This window comes from Mytilus galloprovincialis, chromosome 4 (assembly GCF_965363235.1).
Source record: "Mytilus galloprovincialis chromosome 4, xbMytGall1.hap1.1, whole genome shotgun sequence".
In the NCBI taxonomy this organism is placed as follows: Eukaryota; Metazoa; Mollusca; class Bivalvia; order Mytilida; family Mytilidae; genus Mytilus; species Mytilus galloprovincialis.
This window is the reverse complement of record NC_134841.1, coordinates 82,960,796-82,972,227: the sequence shown is the minus strand read 5'-3', so window position 1 is coordinate 82,972,227 and position 11,432 is coordinate 82,960,796. Positions and strand designations below refer to the sequence as shown.

Sequence of the window (11,432 nt, the reverse complement as noted above, 5' to 3'; positions counted from 1 at the left end):
TATATTATATTTAGCTGTTATGATTTTATACTTAATTACTACTCCATATTTAAAAGCAGACTGTGGCTGTAAGTTAGAACCTTTCACGCGGCAGTAGCGTCCAAGACTCCAATCTCAATTGACTATTATTGTTAGTTTTTCTTCTGAAGGTCGGTGCTTCTCTCCGACAACTCTGGTTTCCTCCACAAATAAAATTTGAACGCCACTATATAGGCAATATTTCTTAGCCACAGTGTGGAGAGAGAAGTGATACAGTAGATAGACTACTTCGAATACACGGCCACATAGGTCCTTATTTCTTATAGATTAAATGCACCCATGCGAGAGGCGGCTAATTTGAAACCAAATTATATCTTAGTCCGTCTGTCCAATTAATATTTCGACACATTTCTCCGGTATTACTGGAACTTGAGAGTCTCTTAATTTTTGAACTGCATGCCATCTTTTCGGCACACATTTCTTCTGTACTACCCAACCTAACGACTTCATATTATATGGTCTGCATATTGAAAATGATGATTAATTACGTTAACTAAGTAAGTGACGAAAGATAAAAAAAAAAAAAAAAAAAAAACACAGGACAACAGGAAATTTGGCAGAAAACTATAACGATTAAATCCAAAAACCTAACATCAATCTGGAAGCGACCTCTGCTGGGTGAAAAGGTATTAAGCAGTTCCTTATCTTCTTGTGTTACCTGTTGTGTTGTTATGTGTACTTCATGAATTCGCATTCGAAGTAATTTGTGACTTTTTAGAAGTGTGGACATTCGTGCCACGCAGTATAACCACATCTCAAAACAAAAAAAGCATTGCAAACCGCAAGGTTTCATATACATATATAGGAAAGCATAACAGCGTGTCACCTAAACACATCTTAAAAACATAATATATTACTCATTAGCTTTACTTTAATTCAAAATTGAAAAAAAATCCATTCTCCCAATATGAAAATTAATCTAAAATATAGTTGAATTCTTTCTTTAGTCTAAAATTAAAAGGTATCTATCTTGTTAAACTGGTTTTTTTCAGCCAATTTAATCAAAGCATAAGTATGCTGTCGATCTCACAAACAATTTAAATAATTCAAACTTGCACCTTCAAAATAACGCAGGAAAATAAAAACTCGACTTCTGCAAGAAGGGACGATCGGTTTACAACCCGATGATTCCAGTAGGCCAGTCGGCTAATATTAGATGACTGCGCCAGGTTGCGCTTTGATCTTCATAACTCAATTTAATAGTTTGATGTTTAGTTTTGATTAAATATATTTTCTTTATATTTTGTTGTTATTGATTCCATTATTATAAGATATATATTTGTACACAGCTGTTTCTGTAAAAACTTAAATAAATCGACAACATTTGTCTTGGTGTCATCTTATCCTGCTCAAGGCCTTACATACATATGACTATGATATATGAATATGTTAGTATTGACATTTTTCATGAATATGTATTATTTTTTTTATAAACACTATCTGCATGTGTGTTTACTTCGGATTGTCTGTATGTCTTCATTGATAAATAAGGTAAGTTTTGATATGTTTGTATATGATTTATTATAATTATTTCTAATGAGTATATAACGCTTTTTGCTCGGACATCAATCTGTATTCAATCGAACTACTTTTCATGGTTATTGTACAGGTTCAAAGTCAAACGATTGTACCTTATAACTTTTACACATTTATGATGTGCATTTCTACAGTTAATTAAAATGACAAACTTTTCACACTTGTGGTCTGGCATATTGTTTGCCTTTTGATATTAAAAGAAAACTTTCTTGATTCAGATATAAAATCAGAAGTATACACTGTTTCATTAAAAAAATGATTTTAATTCGTTATCAAAGGTACCAGGCTTATAATTTAATATGCCAAACGAGTGGTTCGTCTGCAAAAGACACATCAGTGAGGGTCAGATCAAAAAAGTTATAAAGCCAAACAAGTACAAAGTTGAAGAGCATTGAGGACCCAAAATCCCCAAAAGATGTGCCAAATACGGCTTAGGTATATAATCTATGCCTGCATGGGATAAGAAAATCCTTAGTATTTCAAAGAATTCACACTTTGTAAACAGGAAAATAAAAAAGACCATATAATTGATATTCATGTCTATATCGAAGTGCTGACTACTGCACTAAAATTGAATTGTCTGCCTTCAAATATAAACTTTAAGAAAAATACTGATCTTATTATTGTAAAAGAAAACAAGCGAATGTTATAGTTAATGTCAAAGATTTTTTTTAGAATTGATATTAATATTAACAATTTAATAAAATAAATTACCAGCTATGTGACTTAAATCGCCTATTATTTTATCTATTTAATCTATAAACACAATCTTTCAACCATGATTGTGATTATTGCTTATTTAACATTCAATGGAAACCATTTCATACATATCCAGTTTACAATAAATCTAGTAGGACGATCTGCAAAGGTTCGATTCTAAGAGTTTGCAGGGTTGGAAATTTGAACTGCTTCTGCATGAATAATGAGTTATTATAGTTATTAACAGAAAAGAGGGGCGAAAGATATCAGAGGGTCGGTCAAACTCATAGATAAAAAATAAACTGACAACGCCATGGCTAAAAAGGAAAAAGACAGACAGACAAATAATAGTACACAAGACACAACATAGAAAACTAAAGACTAAGCAACACAACCCCACCAAAACTGGGGTTGATCTCAGGTGCTCCGGAAGGATAAGCAGATCCTGCTCCATATAAGACACCCGCCGTGTTGCTCATGTTATTACAAACCCGGTAAATAGTCCAATTCGGTATATAGCAAAAATTACGCCTCTTTTCACAGAGAGAAACTGCTGGAAAAAAACTTAGTCTTGTTGTGTCTATGATATCCGGGGACCCTCGGTTTGGATCATGAAAACAAATGTCAATAAAAAATACTACTAATAAACTAAACTGGCTGCAAGGAACTGATCGGCAGTTGATTAATCTAACAGTTAAATGATTTATAACAAATTCGAAAACTATGACATATAATAGTAATTCATCAAATGTACTCTAACTAAATAGATCAATCAATAGGTCCATGCACTTTTTAAAATGTCACATATATTTTTTTATAAGATCAGTATGTTCTTTATAAAAGCCCTTAAGATGTTGTTCAATGTGATTTTATAGACGAACTTGCATTAAATATATAGGTAAATATATTTACATGTTAATCATATAATAGTCATAATGTGGGATTTTCTCGCTGCGTTGAAGACCCATTGGTGGCCTCCGGCTTTTATATATTATGGAAGATGTGAACGGGGAAATAAATAATCGATTGATTGATTATTGGTATTTAAAGCCACTTTTAGCACATTTTGCTATATTGCGGCGACCGGGTTTTAATGGTGAAGGAAACCGGAGTAACTGGGGAGAACAACAGGCCTTTGATAAGAAAACTGGCAACCCTATTCAGAGTCAGATGCACCTTGTCACGAGCGGGATTCCCGCGAACTCACATTCTCAAAGTTGACATGCTTTTGATATCTGAAGATGAACTAAGATGCAACCACTGCGACTTGTCACGAGCGGGATTCCCGCAAACTTACATCCTCAGTGTTGACATGCTTTTGATATCTGAAGATGAACTGAGATGCAACCACTGCGACCAAAACAAAACCCAGAGAAAAGACACAAACAATAGTCAGTGATGGATTCGAGTAGGGGCGAAGTGCATACAAATTTTCCCAAAATAAATTGCATTGCTACGGTCGCTGCCATATTTACAAGTTCGATATCCATGCCCCCATTTCTCGAATCTTAGATGATATCTTGGTAGTTCCATAAGCATTAAATAGAAAACTGACGATCGAACAACACGAAAACTATTAACAGTATATATAAGATTATTATTTGGCATACTTTATTAGCATTAAAAAGAATAAGAAAGTATGGAAATAAGGTATGATTATCAAAGTTTTCTTCGGTTTTGGCAGTTCTGAAGGAATACACATGCATGGGGCTAAAATCGACTAAACTGATTGTTTAAAAATAAACTTAAAAATTGAATCGTTAAATGGCAAATACGTTTTTTTGAATGTTTTAATAACAACTGATTAGTCTAAATAAAATCGAGCTACAAGGTTTAACATATCCAAACACCACTGAATCGAATGACACAAAAACAAAAAAATATATATATTTCTGGGTAAACATGTGATCTTGTTAAATCATTTGACATTCTTGAACAGAAAAACATGTACAGGCAAATACAAAAATTTCATAAAGGAAAGCTGTTTGCATTAAATGAATATTTTACACAATCAAATTTATATTTCAGTCCAGCTAAATGACGAACTCTACTCCACATAGTGATTCCACCATGGAACCAGTTTCAGTATTTTTGAGTTTTGCAATAGTATTTGATGTGTTCCAGTTTCTGGTGATTATCACGTCTCTCTGTGGAGGTCTTATCCTGCTTCTTGTATTGCCCATTATCAAAAGACGGAACTTTTGTACACTATGGTTACTCATTCTCTTCGGATTCTTACATGAATTTTACAGCGTTATTCTATTAATGGCGTTGAAATCAAAGATACAACCAGCAATACATTGTGTAGATATTCGTATTATGTCGATGCTTGTAACAACTTTTATTCTATGCAACATAATGACATCAGCACTAAAAGTTTTGACCAAATCGTGTTTTCTACGAATCTTCGTATGGATTTATGTCTTGTGCATAACTTCATTTTTATCTAGTAGAAAACTGAGTGAAAACAACAGCAAAGACCTTAAAGTAGACGTACAACCTACATTTCACCTCCGTTTGACGTCATGTGGAACTAATTTGCCTATTCCATATTATTTGTGTTATGAATACCTTTTAATCTATATACCGATGCTGATAACTTTCATTTTAATCAGAAAGTTTCAACCAAGTACAGGTAAGTCATCTTTTAAGATTTGTTTAATAATTTCCAATAAGAACAAGGAGCACAATATTTAAACTACTGTTATTGTAATATCAGGGAATCATGATAATCTAACAACTTTGTTGCGTTAAAAAAGACGAATAAAGGAGATGTGGGGTACATGTCAATGAGACAGCTAACTAACGACACGGCACACACACAAAAAAAGGTTTTGGCGTAGATGTAAATTTTGAATGCTATATATGTACAATATGTACATATGTATTTACATACACATTTCTTAAAATCGGGCGATTAGAGCTTCAGCTGTTGACTGTGCGAACCATGTCTCATTTAACGCATACGGACACATTTCCTTTTTATATTGATGAAAAAATCGAAATGCAAAAAAAAAACAAACTAGCTTATATTGCCTCGAGTTTAGAAATAAATGAACACAGAGTATCAAAGATCAGACATCAGCTACAAATTGAAGGACAACACATCTAGTTTTACTGTAAAGACAACTATTCACTGATGAGATTTACAACTTCGAACATTTATACATACACCAAAAACAACGAAACACGTATTTTCATACTGCATTATAAGGAAACGTAAAATGAAAGCAGTAACCGAACGCAAGCTTATATGCAATACTCAACAACAAAAAGCTGTAACAGTTGTAGAAATCCTAAGTAATATACGCTAATATCGACAGCTTTTCCTTGTATTGGGGTATATTTCAAAATATACAAAGTCGAAACTCCTTTAGAAGAGAAAATTTGTCTCTTGTGACTTTCAAAAGTAGCAGACGATCTCCATATCATGATTAAATGTACAAAACTAAGCACAACTAAACACATTTATTTCTGAAATTTCCAACAGTTCTATCTTTTTTTAAACTATGACTAATGACTAATGAAGCTACAACTGTATTAAATAGAAAAAGACAAATATTAACTGTGTAGTACATATAATACTGACAATTTTGTACTTATTACTGACAACTTTGTACATATTACTGACAAAATTTCTACATATAACTGACAATTTTGTGCATATCACTGTCAATTTTGTAGATTAACTATTCTCCGTATTTCTGATAGTAAGAAACTGCAAAGAGAAATCAAATGGTCTTCTTTTTCATAAGAGTTACAATGTAAGCTTTACTAATTGAATATTTTTTCATTTCAGATTTCCGTTTCTGGAATGTACCTTTTTTGTCTGACAACTCACCTAGTGGTTTGTGCAGCAGATGCTCAAAGGAAAACAAAGCTATACAAATAACTTTAGTATACTTAAGTGCCACTGTTTATATTATTCGTCCATTAATGGTTGTTTACCATCTCGTATATGGAGGGTCTTATTATGATATCGTCACTAGTATAGTTGTGATGGGCACATACTGCTTTTTGTGCATAGAAACCTTTATCGGGATTGGAAGATGCAAAGCTGGTTATTTATTTAGTGAAAAATTTACATTATGACATTGATGTTGGAAGAAATGATTATACAATGGGAATAATGTTAATAAATTCTAGTTGATTGATTGTGTGGATATGATATTTATTAAAAAATGTTTTAGATGAAGTAAATTTATGTCAAATTTATGTGCAAACATAATAAATGACAGAAAAAGGTATCTTCTCAGCATACCAATATGAAGTAGTAAGATATATTTTTAAAAATACTGAAGTAAACAAATTGATGTATTTTCAGAAAAAAAAAAGCCTCAGTGGATACCGCCTCCGGATACGGGATTTCTCGTTGTGTTGATGCTCCATCTGTGGCCTTGTCTTTTTTTCTGCTCTTTGTTCAGACTCTTGTCTCTTACACATATTCATCGTTTTAATTCTCAATATATACAATATGCACTATACCACTTTCAGTTTAGGCCAAGCAGTCCCTAAACAATACTGTATACATACTAGTTCAGCGAAGTGAACGCCACACTTAACTCCGAACTAGTCCGAGATTACTCTGACGTCCAACGGCTAAAAACAGCCGTTGGACGTCAGAGCAATCTGGGACTAACTCCGAACCTGATAAATGCATGAATCAAAAGATTACCACACTAGGCAAACACAAGACTAACAAAGGCTAGAAGTTCCTGATTTAGGACAGGCGCAAATATGCGGCGGGGTTTAACATGTTTTGTGACTTATCAATCCTTCCCTATAACTCTAGTCAATGTGGAATGAACAAACTCATAGAATAATTTATACACAGTAAAACTCCGAGAAGTCCGAGTCAGATGTGTGAATAAAAATACAAGACACTACGAAAATGTCAATGATCAATATAAATCTTTAATCTAGGACTAATAACAGTTACTGAAATGTCACTGGGAAACCTTATTTACACTGACCGAAAGATTATGTCAGCGTCCTTTGAAAATCAAGCACAATCCCTCCCCTTATGAATTTAGTATCACGCCATTGATTGTAAATTTTACGAGAAGAACAAACCAATATCCTGCCAACAACTGGTTTTATGAGCTGCAAAATACAAAAATCGCAAACAACAGTGGCGGATCCAGAAATTTTCATAAGTGGGGGCCCACTGACTGACCTAAGAGGGGGCCCGCTCCAGTCACGCTTCAGTGATTCCTTATATAAGCAACCAATTTTTTTCCCAAAAAGGGGGGGCCCGGGCCCCCTGCCCCCCCCCCTAAATCCGCCTCTGAACAACAATCAACGACAACCAAACCATTGAATAACAGACTCCGGCACATCAAGAATGTGGCGGGATTAAACAAATGTGTATGCGCTCAACCATGTCAATGCTTTTAATTTATTAATAAAGCCACGGCCGACACTCGGCTAACCGTGAGATTAGTCGGTTAATCTATATTGAGTATGCGGCTATATCGGCGGTTGGTCTGTTAATCGGGTTGGCTAAAGTCTGTTAATCAGGTGTTATCGAGAAAATCATTGAAAGTTCAGCATGTTTCATTGTATAACTTTCTAAATATATTTTAGTCATAAAAAGTATTCATGTCTAACAAAACAATTCAATGTACTGAATTCAGTGGTGTAATTATTATTTTTCTAGCTTCGATGTACGATCTATAAAATGAAAAGGCGGGTTACTCATCAATAAATTTATACACATTTTACACACATAAAATGTACACAAAATGACACATTGGTTAAATTTACTTGCATTCAATATTTTGAACATCGAAAAAAAGAAAGGCATTATGTTTGTTAACCATATTGATATCATTGTGTGAAAGATCTACACGAAAATCTGTATTTAAATTTTGTTGACATAAATCAATCTTTATTTAAAACCTGGTCTGTTAATGGGTCGGATGTATAAAACCCGGTCTGTTTATTGGTCTGTTAAGAGTTATGAATCGCAATAAAAGTATAATTGTATTGTTATGTGGCGTGTTATCGGATCAAATGAGTAGGCTCAAGACGCGCGGCTAAAATATACGAAAACAACACATGAGCAATGAAACATTACATATTTATAGGTTTCATAACGAGTGAGAATTAGATATCGATTGATATCAAGTCGAGTTATTTAATTTCAATAATAATAAACGAGCCTATGGCGAGTTTATTATTATTGAAATTAAATAACGAGAATTAGATATCGATTGATATCAAATCGAGTTATTTAATTTCAATAATAATAAACGAGCCTATGGCGAGTTTATTATTATTGAAATTAAATAACGAGAGTTGATATCAAGCGATATCTAATTCTCACAAGTTGTTAAACCTATTTCTCTTATGGGAAAAAGTTGTATGTGCGTGGCCTATTTGTTGCGAGTTGTGTTGCTACGGCCGTTTTTCTTTGCAACGCGTACTGATCTGTATACTTTTTGAACTAATATGGTTTTATTTTATTGTGTTGTATGTTCTTGTGTGAACAGAATACTGTTCCATTGACTCCCAGATATATCTTCTTTTTTTTTATATTTTTATAGGTTTCATAACGAGTGCACGGGTTCCTTTCTTTATTTCTTCGTCCATGATAAGATTTATATTAGATAATGCAGACGATAAAGCAGACGAAAATCGTGAAAACCGGAAGTAAACAATCAGTTGTCAAGAAAAAAAGTAGTCCCGGCATGACCTTTTCCAGTGAATAATGACCTGATCAACGGCCAATGAAAATATTGGAAATTTACGAGATAAGCCAATCAAATTAACGTAATTTTGATATCACTTTTTCATATCACACTCCGTACGGTGTGATACGAAAAATGTCTATTCACGTGGGAGTCCCCAACCGTAAGAGAAAGGAAAACAACACATGAAATTGAAAATTGATAAAAATGGTTTCAAAAAGTGTAATATTAAAGTAATATCAATTTCATCCAAGAATGATCGCATATATCATGTTGATTCTGTTTAATTGTCATGAATGACACAAATTTCTCATCTACATTGGTAACCACTATGTAAATCAGAGATAAACGTCGTAATGTAACTAAACATCAGTAGGTAAAATATATTGGGATGACAAAATATGAAAAATAAAGAAAGAATAATGAGTAAGATAAATAAAATGTAGAAAAAAATGATATAACAATTTAAAGAATACAGAAATAAACAATACCCCCAATCCGGACCCTCATGGTATACACGAGAATCTCAGTGGATGGAAACGCAGAATATAGAATAATATATGAGGACAGTAGAGAGTGATACATTGCAAAAAACGAGAGAAAAATAATACTTGTTTAAGAATACACACATGAAACACCGATGGCTGTTGAAACAGTAACGGGTTGCGATGTAGTTATATTGGTGACAAATTATAGAAGTTTACATGCGGACAACTCAGTGTTGTGGCAGGTTAATGCCATTTTGCGTTTAAGTGCTTTAGCGTTTTCGCCTTACATATTCTATATGGCGATTCGCCAGTTGGGGTAATTTTAATTGTAATCATTAATCAGCTGTAATTGATTACAATTTTCCAAGTAATCAGTGTAATCATTAATCAGCCAAAAATCTGATTACATGTAATTTAATTTAATCAATTACTTTTCAAAATCCCTTGTAATCCTGATTACTTTTTGAGTACATTCTGATTACAATGGAAAAAAAATTGTGTGAACATTTTTAAGTTGTACAGATGCTGTATCTTACATACAAAGACAACTTCTATAGATAAGGATCAATATTTTATATGTTTGATTTATTAGGTTTATCTGGGGTTAATGAGGTCAAATTTAAAAGACCCCGAGTTTAATTTTTTATTGAATAAATCAAAAGAAATATGAATTATATTGATAATCATAGGATTTAAAAATCTACGTTTCTTATATGATTATGGAAGTTTTTTTCAAGGAATAAATATTTTATTGATCATAGGTTTTTATCATAAATTCTTAATGCAAGTATTAGATTAGATTTAATTTATTCATTTACTTCATTAAAAATAAACTTTTGCATTATTGAAAGTCCTTTTTTCTCCTATGTAATATTTTTTTATACATAATATTTACAATTAAAAGATATTTATTCATATTATACTTTTCTTAAACCCTGAATTATAATCCTTTTGTTGTATTGTGATTATTGTCACCTTCGAATTGACAGGTATGTGACCAATTAAAGAATGTTTTTATTTCAATTACCTATTCTGGACTTAATTAGGGCTGTATGATAAAAGATAAAAGAAAATTTATCTAATTAGCACAAACAAAATTGTGACAAATATGTTGTATATATAAATAAATGTTGGTACATAATTAAATGTACGATGCAATGATTATTAAACAATACTATTACAATTTTAGAGATGTTTTTGACTGATAACTGAAATACATATAAAATCGGTAGTATGTCAGCAAAACAATAATCAAGCGAAAGCCTCTTTACAAACATTTATTCTGTCGAAATGTCAAAATATTTCAAAGATTAATAATTATATAATATTAAAGTGTAAAGGGCCATGACCAGTGACAAAATGTTCATCTATATATGTTGTGAATCTTTGTGGTATATTAAATCAATGAATTTTGAACTTATCATTTAAAAACATCAAAAAGTAAAATAACAAAATAAACGTACTCCGTTATGTCCATGGAAAATTCAAAATGGAAAATGAAAAGTTCAAACATAAAATGAATGGATTACAAACTATATTCCTGACTTAGTACATGCATTTCCTAATGTAGACAATTTTTTGTTCAAATATAATCCGTTCTCAAAACATGCCTCAGCTATAATCTATATATATATATTAACATCTTTCATATGGGCAATTTTGAAATTCATTGTAATCAGATGTAATCATGATTACTTGCCAATGTAATCATTTAATTTAATGTAATCAGCTTCTTTGGGAAATGATGTAATCATTAATCTAATTTAATCGTACAATTGACAAAGTAATTGTAATTTAATCAATTACATTGAAAGTAATCGAACCCATCTCTGATGGCGAAAACGCGAAATTGCAATGTCGAAAACGCGAAAACGCGAAAACGCGAAACCGAGTTCTCGTTTTCGACTTCGCGTTTTCTCGTTTTCGTGTTTTCGGCTTCGCGATTTCGCCTTTTCGCCCTACAGAATATGAAAGGCGA

At 32.4% G+C, this 11,432-nt stretch overlaps 1 long non-coding RNA gene across 1 annotated transcript; it reads left to right on the top strand.

The window, feature by feature from the left end:
• Window positions 1-1,390: 1,390 nt before the first annotated feature.
• On the top strand, window positions 1,391-6,429 carry LOC143073167 (uncharacterized). Its single transcript, XR_012977415.1, has 3 exons — window positions 1,391-1,530; window positions 4,303-4,909; window positions 6,074-6,429. It is a non-coding gene; the product is annotated as an uncharacterized LOC143073167 (long non-coding RNA).
• The last annotated feature ends 5,003 nt before the right edge of the window (window positions 6,430-11,432 follow it).